Below are 14408 nucleotides of genomic sequence, written 5' to 3' on the forward strand. Positions count from 1 at the left end.
GTGGGTGACAGAGTGAGATCTTGTCTTAAATTAGGAAAAAAAAAAAAAAAAAAAAGGAAGAAGAAGAAGAAGGAGAGAAGGAGGAGGAGGAGAAAGAGAAGGAGAAGGAGGAGGACAGAGGAAGACGAAGAAAGAGAGAGAAAGGGAAGGGAAGGGAAGAAGGAGGAGAAGGAGGAGGAGGAGGAGGAGAAGGAGGAGAAGGCTAAATATAAAGTTACTGGATGCTATGAAAAATACAAAAATCTAAGATTATTCCTACTTTCAAGGCACTTGAAATCTTATTAAGAGAAACTATTTTTTACATAGAAAGACAGAGGAGCCAGGTGTAGTGGCACACACAGCTACTTAGGAGGCTAAAGCGGGAGGATCCCTTGAGCCCAGGAGTTCAAGACCAGCCTGGGCAACATAGCAAGAAACCTCATCTCAAAAACAAAAATACAAAGACAGAGGAACAGCACATTAATACTATGCACTGCACACCCTCTGAAGTTGTACATGGGAACCTTGAAAGATAACCAGTAAAGCAATGCAATATACAGGAATGGTCCAGTGAGCAATACAGACCATAAATAAAAAATTACATAATACCTACAAGAGCCAAACAGGGAAAGTTAGCCTTTTTTTTCTTTTAACTACTGTATGTACAGAGGAGTTTTGGGAGAGGCATCATCAGAGTGAGCTAGACTAGACAGAAAGCTTCTTGGGAAGGCCTCCTCTTGAGCTGAGCCCTAAGGAGACAGAAGATTAATTTCCATCTTGGGAGGAATGAATAAAGCAAAGGCACTGAGGTCATTGAAGAATGCAGGGTGTGAGGTGACAGGCAGGAACAGGCCACTATGTAGAGGTTAGAAACGAACACTATGACACTTCCAAAGCAATATCCAGTCTGCTCAAAAAGCATTTGAACCATCTGTACTGCACATCCCCAGGTAAAAGATAGCAAATCAACAACTCCAACCAATTTCTCAGGTGATTCCTATACATACTGAAGTCTGAAAACAACTGTTCCAGAGCAAGGAGGTAACATAAGGCAAGCAGTAAAGACAAAAACACCACATTTATATCACATGTTAACACTGCAAGGAAAACAATTGTTTTAGATGTTCTGTTTCAATACTCCCTAGTATTATCCTTCCCCAAAAGCACTTTCATTTATTATATAGTTTAATGAATTTCACATCTGAAAATCATTAATAATCTGTCTTCTCTTAGATATACTGAAACTACCAGAATTGCATGAGGGCCTTGAAAGTCCTTATTTAAGAGGTTCGGATGTCAGGATGTGAGGAAAACCATTTGGAAAAATCCCAATCAGTATGCCTCTCTGCCCCCCAATATGCTTCACTAAGAAGGGCAGAGTCCTGGTTTTAAAAGCAAAGCAAAGCAAAGCAAAACATGGCCTCAAGTGATCCAACCACCTCAGCCTCCCAAAGTGCTGAGGTTACAGGTGTGAGCCAAGGCGCCCAGCCTGGGACAAGAGTATTAAATGCACCTTACTTCCTGTCCCGGGCCACTGCTGCAGTGGGCACAAGGAAGAATCTCAGCAGCTTGGGTAAGCAGTGAGCACTAAAGGACCATCAGTGGGCCTTCAAAAAGCCACAAGTTGCCTTACAGAAAGGATTTGGGGCCTCAGAGGCCTAGAAGAAGCAATGAGGGAATACCAACTGCCTACCTGCTATGAGTACGAGGCCCCTTCTAAAGACCTCTCTCTTTCCCGGCATCCAACTACCCTAACTGTTAATTACCTTGCTCCTGGATTAATCTCAGAAGGGCAGTGTGGGTTTCTTTTAGAAGCCATAAGATAAACATGGCACTTCTCCCTCGGTGCGATTAACTTTACTAAAAACACCAATGTTTAGAATGAAAAGAAACAAATATGAAATGCAAAAATCTCTGAATTTTTAAAAATAAAAAAACTAAAAAATAAATAAACAAGACTTCAAAAAAACTGCAGCAAGGGTAATTCTCTTTTTTTTTTTTTGAGACGGAGTTGCGCTCTGTTGCCCAGGCAGGAGTCTTTGCAGCAGCGCGATCTCAGCTCACTGCAAGCTCCGCCTCCCGGGTTCATGCCATTCTCCTCCTCAGCCTCCCGAGTAGCTGGGACTACAGGCGACAGCTACCACGCCCGGCTAATTTTTTGTATTTTTTAGTAGAGATGGGTTTTCACCGTGTTAGCCAGGATGGTCTCCATCTCCTGACCTCGTGATCCGCCCACCTCGGCCTCCCAAAGGTGCTGGGATTACAGGCGCAAGCCACCACGCAGGTCCCAGCAAGGGTAACTCTCTTATGCCTAGGGGCACTTGATTAGGTAAGTTTGAGAAGCCTGACCCTAGGAATCTAGCATAAACCCACAGAAAGAACTCTTTTCTTCTGGAGCCTCAGTTTGCGTGATTCCTCTTTGTAGAGATCTAGCCTGAGTGGCACCTAATGCCTTTGGGATCCAACCTAATAGCCTGATCCAAGCCCATAAATCCTCACTCCACCCTCCTTCCCACCCCTACACACACTTCTACACATACCAGTGTTATCTTCCAACCCCTGCAGCTCTCAGGCCCCCATTACCAGGTGTATGCTCTTCCCTCCTTGCACACCTCACACACCTCTTTGGAGCCACTGTGCACACAAATGCTTTCCTCTCTAGACCACTCCGCTCACTTGTTTACCCCAATGCTATGGCAACCCCCTCCCTCTGTCACTCTTTGTTCTGTCACTCTCACAAAACAACTGCATATATTCACTAGTTTCATAGGGACCACAATGGCACATAAAACTGTGTCCTGGGTGCCCATTTAAGCCCTTCTGGTATCACTTTCCTTATAGGCCTTCTATATATATTAGCTAACATTTCCTGAGCATCTACAATAAGCCTTTCCCACATATGACTGCATTGAATCCTTACAACTCTAAAGTATGAGCCCTCTCATTATCCCCCTTTTTACCACCAAGGAAACTGAGGCATAGAGAGGTTAAATAACTTATCTAAGATCACTCCAATAGTAAACGGCAAAACTGGACTGAAGTCCTAGCTTGTCTTCCCCAAAAGGGGATGTTCTTAACCCTTCCTCTCATAAGAAGCCAGAGTCCAGAAGAGCCCCACAATCCCGACTGTCATTATCAGCACCCTCGTTCCACTAAATATTTAAAGCTCTTGCTTTGCTTTCCAGCTTTCTAATTCAACCAGCTTTGGGGCAGCGAAACATAAATGTCCACTTCTGGAATGGGAGACATCTCCAGTGAGAGTTACCTTAATGTCCAGAAGAAGCCAGGCAGAGAAACCACATGTCTCAGCTTTTCCACTGCAAAATTTCTATTTTACACTTGAAGAATGTGATTCTAATCAAGTACAAGTTAATCTGCACCTGAACATCTTCAGGTCCATTAATATAAAAATCAGTAACTTTTTAAAATCAAAGGTTTCAAGAAATTAGATTTATCTAGTTCTTTAGCCTTCAAAGTCTGAGTCAAATAACTCTTCCACAGACTTTGCTGCTTAAAATCCTTCACTTCTTCTCTAGGGCTGTGTAGACTGCAAATATTTCCATTACAGTTGCTTATGGGACTCATATCCCAGTTGTATCTTAGTCTATGACATGCGCTATAATTTAAAAATCATATAATTAACATAATTACCTTTATTTTAAAATATTCCTTTTTTTTTTTTTTTTTTTTTTTTTGAAACAGGGTCTTGCTCTATCACCCAAGCTGGTGTGCAGTGGCACGATCTCAGCTTACTGCAATTTCTGCCTCCAGGTTCAAGCGATTCTCGTGCCTTAGCCTCCCGAGTAGCTGGGATTACAGATGCACACCACCACACCCAGCTAATTTTTGTATTTTTAGTAGAGACAGGGTTTTGCCATGTTGGCCAGGCTGGTTTTGAACTCCTGACCTCAAGTGATCCACTCGCCTCGGCCTCCCAAAGTGCTGGGATTACAGGCCACGTGAGTCACTGTGCCAGGCCTATTTTTAAATATTCTGTGCATCAGATATTTCACTAAACCAGGCTGCCCTTCCTCCTACTCATTCCCATCTCATCTCATTATTCCAAATGTTAGAGGTTTGACTATATGTTTGTTACAAGCACACACCTGCAAATGGAGTCAATGCCTGTGGACTAACAGAATCTATATTCAAAGCCTGAGAATCAGCTATGGGAAAGCCATCTGAGAGACAAACTATACTTGAAGGACAGCAACTCTATCCCTGAGTTAGCTAACACTCAGTGGAAGTCTGGCCCACTGGGACCTGAGCAATTTGGTACATAGATCTGAGTATAAAAAGGTTTGGGAGCTTGCAGAAATTTCAAGAATACACAAAGAAGACATCAACACCACTACCTGAGCATCCATGCCTAAGTAAAAAGTGTTTGCTCCATGTGCCACCCTCTTCAAAAAAACATACATATGAATATTCATACTTATGTAAACCATAAGCATCCAATGATTATATATTTAAATCCATGAAGATGGGTATTTATAAAGAAAAATGACCACAAAGTCATCAAATTAAAATTGTGTTGGCAAAAGGGGATAGGATGAGCCTTTCCTTAAATATCACGATACTGGTCCAACTGAGCATCAAAGAATGGGAGGAAATCAGCTGCCTCTAGCCCAGCAACAATGGGACACAGACCTCACCTCACTTCTAGGGATGAGCCAACACTAAGACCAGGTGATGAATGTCACTGGACAGTGATTCTGCTGAGGCTTAAGTGGCATACACCCTGCACTAGGCACTGTTCTAGGTACTGGGGATAAACAGCAAACAAAATACTCAAGGTCACTGCCCTCATGGAGCGCACAGTCTAACTGGAGGGGATAGAAAATAAACAATTGTCAGGTGGTGGTAAGTCTAAGGAGTAAAATACAGCAAGCCAGAGACTGGTAAGCAAGAATGTTATTTTATGTAGTGTATCATTGACCGCCTCTCTGAGAAAGTGACATATAAACAGAGACCTTAAAGAAGTAAAGGAAGGAGACATGCTGAGTATCTGGTAGAGAAAACCACAAATGCAAAGCCCTACGGCCTGTTAGTGTGTTTGAGAAACAGCAAGGAGGGAGTGTGGCTAAGAGCAGTGAGTTTAAGATGAGGTCGAAGAAAGAGCCACATCATGTAAAGTTTTGTAGCCTCAGAAGGTAATTTAAATTTTATTCTGAATGAAATGAGAAGCCAGTGGAAGGTTTTGAACAGAGGAGTGACATAATCTGACTTCTACTTTTAAAAGCTTGCTCTGGCTGCTGTGTAGAACACAGGGGAAAAGATGGAAGCAGCAGGGAACCTGTTGGGAGGCAAAAGATGATAGTGGTTTGGACTACGAGGTAGCAAAGGAGGCAGAGAAGATAGTGAGAAGTGGTTGGATTCTAGACATATTTCAAAATAAAGACAATATCCGTTGAACCAAGGTGGGAAGTCCCAAGTACATTTATGGCAGATGGTAGAAATGGCCACAAATTCTTTCCCTCCTTGTGTTCATGCCACTGCAGTATAATTTTAGAGCTCCTCCCACAAAGAGGTAGAGTCTTTCTCCATCCTTGGAATTTCAGCTGGCCTTGTAACTCACTTTGGCCAATGGGACAATAGCAAACATGATGCAAACAGAGATTTGAAAAGTTCTTAAGCATTTGCATTTGCATTTGCCCTCTCTTACTGCTTTAGAGAAACCCATAAGCCACCATGTGGACAAGCCCAGGCTAACCTGCTGGATGATGAAACTCACAAAGCCCAGGTATCCCTGTAGCACTAGCCAACCATCAGATATGTGAGTGAGAATATCCATCTAACGGCATGTTCATGAGTGAGCCCAGAGGAAATGAGAACCATCACATGGCTGAGTCCAGCTGAAACTGCCAAACCACAAAATGGTGAACTAAATAAATGGCTGTTGTTTTAAGCCACCAAGTTGTGGAGTGGTTTGTTAAGCAGCAAACGCTGACTCAAAATCTATTCATCCCCCAAATCAAATACAAGCCACCTAATAGCATTATACAAAAAGTAAAATTTCAATTCTAAAGTAAATTGACATAGAACAGTCTTGATGTTGATGAGCTGATTAGAAAAGGAAAGAGCTCAAGTCATAAATTACCGTGTAGCTCATTAAAATGTGGTACGATAGGGAGCTGAGTTCTCTGTGCAAAAAATTACCAAGATAAGAATCTCGGCCAGGTGCAGTGGCTAACGCCTGTAATCCCAGCACTTTGGGAGGCTGAAGTGGGTGGATCACACGAGGTTAGGAGTTTGAGACCAGCCTGGCCAACATGGTAAAACCCCGTTTCTACTAAAATACAAAAAAGTAGCCAGGCGTGGCGGCGCACCCCTGTAATCCCAGCTACTCAGGAGGCTGAGGCAGGAGAATTGCTTGAATCTGGAAGGCAGAGCTTGCAGTGAGCTGAGATTGTGCCACTGCACTCCAGCCTGGACGACAGAGCAAGACTCTGTCATAAAAAAAAAAAAAAAAAAAAAAAAGAATCTCAGAACACTGAAAACAAAAGATTTCACACCAATACAATTTATCTTTTCAATGTCCCACACACCATTTTTGAAAACTACTAAGTACTTTACCCTCTTGCCAAACATCAAAAATAAGGCTCTTTCAAGATCATCTAGATAAAGGAGCAATTAAGCTCTTTCCTTACACAAAAGAAACCAAGCTGCACTTCTCTTCCTTAGCAGATACAGACAGATGGGTAGACAGATGTTGGGTGGATGGAAGGATAGAGGGCAAACATACATACCACAAATAATACTTAAGAGTAGAAGCATTTATGCTGTATTGAAAGTCTCTGGTAGACTCTGTAACTGATCATACAAAGGCTTAATGTGATGATCACCAATGTTCACAGATATCATTTTTCTTCTCAGTAGTTGTTACTTTCTATTAATTGGAAAGGCAGATTTAAGACACATAACTACTGTTCTGTTTTTAACTAATTTTTTTAATGTCAAGGTAGAAAGTGAAACCTTCCATTCCTATTCTCCAAAGATGACCAGTGTTAAGTTTCCTCGTATCTCCTTCTAGGCCATTTCTCTTTTCCAAATTAATTGCTGTTACTTATGATAACTAATGTAATATAAAAAATTTAAAAAATTTTTAAAACAAAGTTAATTGTCACATACTGTAATTTTGGAAACTAAAACGTATCTTCCAAGCTACCCTTATAAATTAAGTAGAATCCTCCCTACCTATAAATGTTCTGTCAAGCTTTTCAAACTCTGTAAAAACCTAACATTAGTATTATATATTGAGTTTTAAACAACTAGTATTAAGATGGCTTGGTTTCTGAAACATCTCATCACCTATCACCAAAGAAAACCCACCAGCAGCAGTGGAAAATCCCACTCTCGGCTGCCCTGCCCCCTGCCAAGAAAAAAACAATAACAACAACAACAAAAAAAACTCAGCTATTTAATGGCTGGGGGGAAAAATGGCCTTTTTTGGAACTGAAACAGAAACTGTTTGGATGGTTACATGAAACCACTCACTAGAGTTTATAGGCCTAGTTTATACTTGACATGTGGAAATGAGTGTTCAGGAAGAAAGAAAATTCCTGAAGATGGATCCTGATTCTGTTTCTGAAGATACACTCACCAAAGAAAGGCCTCTCAGGATCATGCACTGGCGTATTCAAACTACACACTGCATTGCCCTCAAGTAAAAAGGATAAGGATAGGCTAAGTCTTATCAAATTATGCCCAGCAAAATGAAGAGCTTGGAAAACGAGGTTCCAGTAGAAGAAAATCTCCCCTCAAATACTGTATAATCTTTCAAAAATATGAACCACTCACTAAGTGTGCTTCTCATGTTACATAAAACTTTAGAAAACCACATCAAATCCTGTTACCTCTTAATTATACATACTAATGAAGGGATAAAAACATGGAGAACCTAAAATTCACTTCCTGCATAAAAAAAAAAAATGAACCAATTGTAGAGGCTGGGAGGCAGGGGATTGAGGCGGGGAGGGGTTCCTGCAACAACAAACAGAAACTTTTCCTTTCTAATTGTTTACTGAAAGCTGGAATTAAAATAAGCTTTTTATATTTCCTGAACACACATCAAACAAAAATAAAGAGAGCCTGGGTGTCCATGTGAGTGGAAGGGAAACTACATGGAAGACCAGAGAAGGAACTTATATAGCGCTTATCTTTCATTAATGGTGATGAGCCAGAACTGGGGCCTCTGAGCTGATTATGAATCCCTATAAGCCAAGAGGGGCCAGGGTAAGAGAAAGGACTAGAATATCACACCCTCGCCCTCAGCTCACTCTTCCACTTGCACATCCGCCAGACACAAAGGTATTGTGCTCTTTAGGTCCTGGGCTCCAGCCCAGTGTTTTCTATGGCATATTTCAAGGAGAACTGCAAAGTGCCAGGTTAATGTCAGCAGCAATTCTTGTGAACCAACAAATCTCCGTCCAGTGTAAGCCCCAGATATGACAGGAAACTCAGTTTGTTTTATTGTCAAGGCTGCAGCAAAAGTCACTTAATGTTTGTATACTATTTCTGCTCTTCAAATCTAATCAAATAAATACTACCCAATAAATTTAGACCCCACTAAATCTTTATATCTGAAGTATCATCATATTTATTCATTCAGTAAACACTTACTCCACACCTCCTACATGCCAGACACCGCCAGCTCTCAGTCACAAGTGAAAAAATTGATGATAAAACCAGAAAAGGAACCTTATGCCCAGAGTCTTTCAAAGCATTTGGCCACCTTTGATACTCATGGGTCTTTCACAGACTATGCTCTGTCCAAAGCACACCTTTCCTGCTAACCAGAGCAAGCCATAATCATACATCTCTGCCTTTAAAGCTATGTTCAGTTTATTACACTACATTACACAAAAACTCTCTTCATTAAAAAGAGAGAGAGAGAGACTCTCTAGAAGAATATTTAAGATGCAAACCAGAAAAGAAAAAGTAATGAGTAAGAAGCAATACTATAGTAAGAATCGGCACTGCTTTAAAAACATGAAGAATTCCTTTTCTGCCTGAAAGGATAGTTTCCCTCAGCAGGTACTCTAAGCAGTGAAGATGAGAGGGGCACTATCCTAGAGAGCAAGAATACAATCATAAATGGACATGGAATATTGACCATTTCTCTGACCTCAAAGATGGAAATATCATGACAACTGTCAATTACCAAGCGCCTATCATGTTTAGCTGCTACTCTAGGCATTTCACATATATCACCTCTAAAATGAATCCCGCAAGGCAGACGATATTATCACCACTTTACAGATAAGCAAACAGAGGCTGTGAGAAGGTCATCTGTCCAAAGTCACCTAGCTTACAAGGAAAACTGACTAGAATTCTAAGATTTCTGCCTAACTCCCAAACCTATCCCTCTTTCTGTAACTCTACCCTGCTGAACATGCAGTATCTCTATGTCTTTATCTTCAGTCTCCCCAGCTCCCATGCCACTTCCGTATTTCTGACCGGGCCATACCTCTGTACAACCCTAAGCAAGCCCACCTGCAAAACTACTAAGAGAGAGGAAAACAGAAGAAAAAAATAAATGTCAAAAGTGTTAACAGATGGGAGAAAATAAACAACTATATGGGACACTATCTCAAGCTTCAATAAAGCTGAGGTCAAACAGCAATGAAACACAACTGAAATACCCTCCTCTGATTGAAGCTTTCGCTTGAGAGTCTGAGAATTATTCAAATTCTTTCGAATAAAAAGTAAGAACTCAAGGGAGAATAGAAACTTCAGCATCTACCAAGTCAAGAAGATAACTTAGAAAACAATTCTGATTGACATTCCAATTCAATCACACTTACTGAATTCTGCACTGTTAGTGATTTCTTGGAGCCTTGGTTTCCCTCGTTATATACCTACTTCAAACATACATAATGTTGTTTTTGTGAACAGTATCATTCAGAGACACTTTTTTTTTTTTTGAGTCGGAGTCTCACTCTGTTGCCCAGGCTGGAGTGCAATGGTGTGATCTTGCTCACTGCAACCTCCGTCTCCTGGGTTCAAACAATTCTCCTGTCTCAGCCTCTGGAGAAGCTGGGATTACACGCGCCTGCCACAACGCCCAGCTAATTTTTGTACTTTTAGTAAAGACAGGGTTTCACCATGTTGGCCAGGCTGGTCTCGAACTCCTGACCTCGTGATCCACCTGCCTCGGCCTCCCAAAGTGCTGGGATTACAGGTGTGAGCCACCATACCAGGTCATAGCCACTTATTTTATTTAAATTCATTATGAAAGGAAAATTCCACAAGGGTGAATACATTTTCTTATCTCAACAGAAACTGAAGACATGTCAATGACAACGCTCATTATCTTGAGATAAGAATGAGAAATGAGGCCGGGCGTGGTGGCTCAAGCCTGTAATCCCAGCACTTTGGGAGGCCGAGACGGGCGGATCACAAGGTCAGGAGATCGAGACCATCCTGGCTAACACGGTGAAACCCCATCTCTACTAAAAAATACAAAAAACTAGCCGGGCGAGGTGGCGGGTGCCTGTAGTCCCAGCTACTTGGGAGGCTGAGGCAGGAGAATGGCGGGAACCCGGGAGGCAGAGCTTGCAGTGAGCCGAGATCCGGCCACTGCACTCCAGCCTGGGTGACAGAGCGAGACTCCATCTCAAAAAAAAAAAAAAAAAAAGAATGAGAAATGAGTGTTTTGGACATTGTAATAACCATAACTTCCCAGGAGGAAGAAAAAGAAAAAATCTAAGTTAGAATAAAGACTAAATACAGGTTTCATTGCTAATCAAAATTGCATGCATGCAACAAATCCATAATTTCATTTCATAAAAATAGCTTTAAGTAAAAGTTCACAGATGAAGAAAAAATGCTTAACACAATATGAAATTCATATTCTAAGCCACCTGCTGCAAAGATACTTTTGCAAAACTCCTAGCAACTTCTTTGGATTTTGTTTAAAAGACTTTTCAATGCTCCCACTGAATGAAAGGTGTTAGGTTAACAGCTATTTCCTATCTGTCCACATAGCATCAACCTCTTTCCTACATTTGGCAACCACCACCAATCCCAATGTTTCACAGGCAAGATAGCCAAGATCATCACACACATCCAATTCCCCAATCTCCAACCTCCCCAACTCAACACACACCAGCTGGGAAGACAGGTGAACACAATGCTTTCACATCTGTCATAAAGGAAAGCAGCTTACATTTGGCTAGGCTAATCCTTCGTTTCAGAAATGTACTAACTTTGACAGTTTCCAAATGTTACTTCACTCAAAAATTCTTTCTGAACGCTTTTTAGAGCTCAATAGCAAACCTAATATATAATATATAGTGATATATTGTTTTGCTTAAACAATTTAGTCTATGGACAAACTAAATAGATTTTTAAAAACAAACACTCACTTCCCTAAACGTAGCATACAAAGAGATCAACTTTACAGGATCCACTTGAAACCTAAGTCTTATGACTCAAAAAATATGTATTATTTAAGAGGCAGAGAATTGGTCAACTATCCTTGCATCTGTGGGCACAAATGAGTATCATTTGTTAACTGTGCCACCCTGGTGTGGTAAAATTATTCTGTTACGACAGTACATAATTATTACTAGTCTTGCTCAAAAAAAATAATAAAATAAAAATAGGATATCCTCCTAGTCAAGAAATGTAGGTGTAGTGCCCTACATTAACACACGAATGAAAAAGAATATTCCATTAAGTAAAACTGTGAAGAAACATAATTTTACCAAGAATATTTTGATATTAAATATAGATTTGGGCTCACAGGAATGCACAGTCTGACTAGCCATGAAATGACTAAAAACATTTTGAAATTAATTAACCATTTAGGTACAAGAGTGGTCATTTAAGCACTGACTATCAAAAGCCCCAAGCTCTACAGTCCTTTATTTGTTTTGTTAGACTCTCTCTGTCAGGTCAGAGTCTGACATAATCATGGATGATGCCTTCTTCCTTATGTAAACCATCACAAATCCAGTTCCGCTTCAAGCACTGGTACTGTAAAGCACTCACTCCACTCAATTTTCACCACCCACAAAATGCAGTGCAGATAATTCTCAATAATTTAAACTATAATAGCTCAGGAAAATTTAAAATTAGCAAGTGACAAGAAGGTGGATTCAATTTTTAACTTCATTCAATTTGTCAAATTCGAAATACTTTCAATTATTTATTTTTCCAGTCTTCACAGTAACCATAACACCACCAATGTTAATTGCTTCGCCTAACTGCGGTTTAACTGTTGCTTGCTTTCTCATTTAATGAACTTCAACTGGTACTGATGATAATACTAGATCTAATCTTCTAAACTTTTAATCTCTTAATGAATTAAATCTATTGCATTATGTTCCCCACTATTCCAAGCAGTAGTTCATAAAATAGTGAATTAAAACATATAAAAACTTAAGATGATGTACTTTAATAACACAGTGGCATCCATAGAACACATAGCTGAGCCTACAGATAGATTTTATTTTATTAATTTTATTTTTTACAGACAGGATCTCACTCTATCACCCAGGCTGGAGTGCAGTGATGCAATCACAGCTCACTGCAGCCTCGAACTCCTGGCCTTAAGCGATCCTCCTGCCTCAGTCTCCCAAAGCACTGGGATTACAGGCATAAGCCAATATTCCCGGCCCAGATTTGTTTGTTTGTTTATTTATTGGTCTCACTCTGTCACCCAGTCTGGAGTGCAGTGATGCAATCATGGCTCATTGCAGCCTCAAACTCCTGGGCTCAAGGGATCCTCCTGCCTTAGCCTCTGCAGTAGCTGGGACTACCGGCATGCCAGGCTAATTTTTTTTTCTTCTGTAGCAACAGGGGTCCCACTCTGCTGCCCAGGTTGGTCTCAAGCTCCTGGCCTCAAGAGATCCTCTCACCTCAGCCTCCCAAATCACTGCAATTACAGGGGTGAGCCACAGTTCCCGCACAGATTTTATCTACAGTTTTTTTTTTTAAGAGACTTGATGTTTTTGTTGTGGTACATTTCATTTTTATGGTCTAAAAGTAAATCAGCAATACTTTTAAAAGGCAAGCAATGATGAAGTAACTTGTTTTCCTGGAAACCTCAATATCATAAAAATACAATAAGCACAATGTTACTATAACACGAGAACTTTTTAAAATTCCAACTCCAACAATAAGACTACCTCAAAGTGATCTTCCATCATAATGCTATTATAAATTATCACATGGAACAATAAAAATATAAGAATATGCAGGCTGCTCTGCCTACAGAGTAGCCATTCTTTTTTTTTTTTTTTTTTTGAGACAGAGTCTCGCTTAGTCGCCCAGGCTGGAGTGCAGTGGCGCGATTTCGGCTCACTGCAAGCTCCGCCTCCCGGGTTCACGCCATTCTCCTGCCTCAGCCTCCCGAGTAGCTGGGACTACAGGCGCCCGCCGCCTCGCCCGGCTAATTTTTTGCATTTTTAGTAGAGACGGGGTTTCACCATGTTAGCCAGGATGGTCTCGATCTCCTGACCTCGTGATCCGCCCGCCTCGGCCTCCCAAAGTGCTGGGATTACAGGCGTGAGCCACCGCGCCCGGCCCAGAGTGGCCATTCTTTTATTCCTTTACTTTCTTAAACTTGCTTTCACTTAAAAAAAAAAAGGCTGGACGCAGTGGCTCAGGCCTGTAATCCCAGCACCGTGGGAGGCCGAGGCGGGCGGATCACTAGGTCAGGAGATCGAGACCATCCTGGCTAACACGGTGAAACTCCGTCTCTACTAAAAATACAAAATATTAGCCGGGCGTGGTGGCGGGCGCCTGTAGTCCCAGCTACTCGGGAGGCTGAGGCAGGAGAATGGCATGAACCTGGGAGGCGGAGTTTGCAGTGAGCTGAGATCGGGCCACTGCACTCCAGCCTGGGCGGCAGAGCGAGACTCCAAAAAAAAAGAGAGGCCAGGCGCAGTGACTCACGCCTGTAATCCCAACACTTTGGGAGGCCAAGGCGGGCAGATCACCTGAGGTCGGGAGTTCGAAATCAGCCTAACATGGAGAAACCCCGTCTCTACTAAAAACACAAAATTAGCCGGGCGTGGTGGCACATGCCTATAGTCCCAGCTACTTGGGAAGCTGAGGCAGGAGAATCGCTTGAACCCAGGAGGCGAAGGTTGCAGTGAGCCGAGATCGCGCCATTGCACTCCAGCCTGGGCAACAAGAGCGAGACTCCGTCTCAAAAAAAAAGAATATGTAAACATGAGGAGAAAATATTATTCCTTATGACTGGGTGGGGGATCTAGAGGTGATTTATATATTCTGTGGTTGTATATTTGAGGGTGTACAAATGTTCTTGGAATCAAGGACAAACTTTTTTTTTTTTTGGAGACGGAGTCTCACTCTGTCGCCCAGGCTGGAGTACAGTGGCGCGATCTCGGCTCACTACAAGCTCCGCCTCCCAGGTTCACGCCATTCTCCTGCCTCAGCCTCCCTAGTAGCTGGGA

The 14408-nt window shown here is 41.7% G+C and overlaps 1 protein-coding gene across 4 annotated transcripts in view; it reads right to left on the reverse strand.

The window, feature by feature from the left end:
• Positions 1-14408, reverse strand: part of PPP2R5E (protein phosphatase 2 regulatory subunit B'epsilon) — a 174586-nt gene that overhangs the window by 136905 nt on the left and 23273 nt on the right. The window contains exon 1 of one of the 4 annotated variants that reach the window (XM_025391837.1): positions 2563-2625. The exons of the other annotated variants lie outside the window; for them this stretch is intronic. The gene's annotated coding sequence lies outside the window, so the exon portion shown is untranslated. Of the gene's footprint in view, positions 1-2562; positions 2626-14408 lie in introns of those variants that run through there. 4 annotated transcript variants of the gene reach the window in all.

Source organism: Theropithecus gelada, chromosome 7b (assembly GCF_003255815.1).
Source record: "Theropithecus gelada isolate Dixy chromosome 7b, Tgel_1.0, whole genome shotgun sequence".
Taxonomy (NCBI): Eukaryota; Metazoa; Chordata; class Mammalia; order Primates; family Cercopithecidae; genus Theropithecus; species Theropithecus gelada.